This window comes from Bison bison, unplaced genomic scaffold (assembly GCF_000754665.1).
Source record: "Bison bison bison isolate TAMUID 2011002044 unplaced genomic scaffold, Bison_UMD1.0 scf7180017864508, whole genome shotgun sequence".
In the NCBI taxonomy this organism is placed as follows: Eukaryota; Metazoa; Chordata; class Mammalia; order Artiodactyla; family Bovidae; genus Bison; species Bison bison.
In genome coordinates this window covers 832,159-833,252 of record NW_011495064.1, presented here as the reverse complement: position 1 = coordinate 833,252, position 1,094 = coordinate 832,159, and the positions used below count along the sequence as shown (strand labels likewise).

Sequence of the window (1,094 nt, the reverse complement as noted above, 5' to 3'; positions counted from 1 at the left end):
AGCTCCTGGTCTGTTTTTGTCTGACTAGTTAGAGCTTCTCCTACTTTGGCTGCAAAGATATAATCAATCTGATTTCGGTGTTGACCATCTGGTGTTGTCCATGTGTAGAGTCTTCTCTTGTGTTGTTGGAATAGGGTGTTTGCTATGACCAGTGCGTTTTCTTGGCAAAACTCTATTAGCCTTTGCCCTGCTTCATTGCGTATTTCAAGGCCAAATTTGCCTGTTACACCAGGTGTTTCTTGACTTCCTACTTTTGCATTCCAGTCCCCTATAATGCAAAGGACATCTTTTTTGGGTGTTAGTTCTAAAAGGTCTTGTAGGTCTTCATAGAACCGTTCAACTTCAGCTTCTTCAGCGTTACTGGTTGGGGCATAGACTTGGATTACTGTGATATTGAATGGTTTGCCTTGGAAATGAACAGATATCATTCTGTCAGTTTTGAGATTGCATCCAAGTACTGCATTTCGGACTCTTTCGTTGAGCATCATGGCTGCTGCTGCTGCTGCTGCTAAGCCACTTCAGTCGTGTCCGACGCTGTGTGACCCCACAGACAGCAGCCCAACAGGCTCCCCCATCCCTGGGATTCTTCAGGCAAGAACACTGGAGTGGGTATCATGATGGCTACTCCATTTCTTCTACTCCATTTCTTCTCAGGGATTCCTGCCCACAGTAGCAGATACAATGGTCATCTGAGTTAAATTCACCCATTCCAGTCCATTTTAGTTCACTGATTCCTAGAATGTCGATGTTCACTCTTGCCATCTCCTGTTTGACCACTTCCAATTTGCCTTGATTCATGGACCTAACATTCCAGGTTCCTATGCAATATTGCTCTTTACAGCATCGGACCTTATTTCTATCACCAGTCACACCCACAACTGGGTGTTGTTTTTGCTTTGGCTCCATCCCTTCATTCTTTCTGGAGTTATTTCTCCACTGATCTCTAGTAGCATATTGGGCACCTACCGACCTGGGGAGTTCCTCTTTCAGTATCCTATCATTTTGCCTTTTCATACTGTTCATGGGGTTCTCAAGGCAAGAATACTGAAGTGGTTTGCCATTCCCTTCTCCAGTGGACCACATTTTGTCAGACC

At 44.7% G+C, this 1,094-nt stretch overlaps 1 pseudogene; it reads left to right on the top strand.

The window, feature by feature from the left end:
* Positions 1-1,094, top strand: part of LOC104980961 — an 8,868-nt pseudogene that overhangs the window by 6,277 nt on the left and 1,497 nt on the right.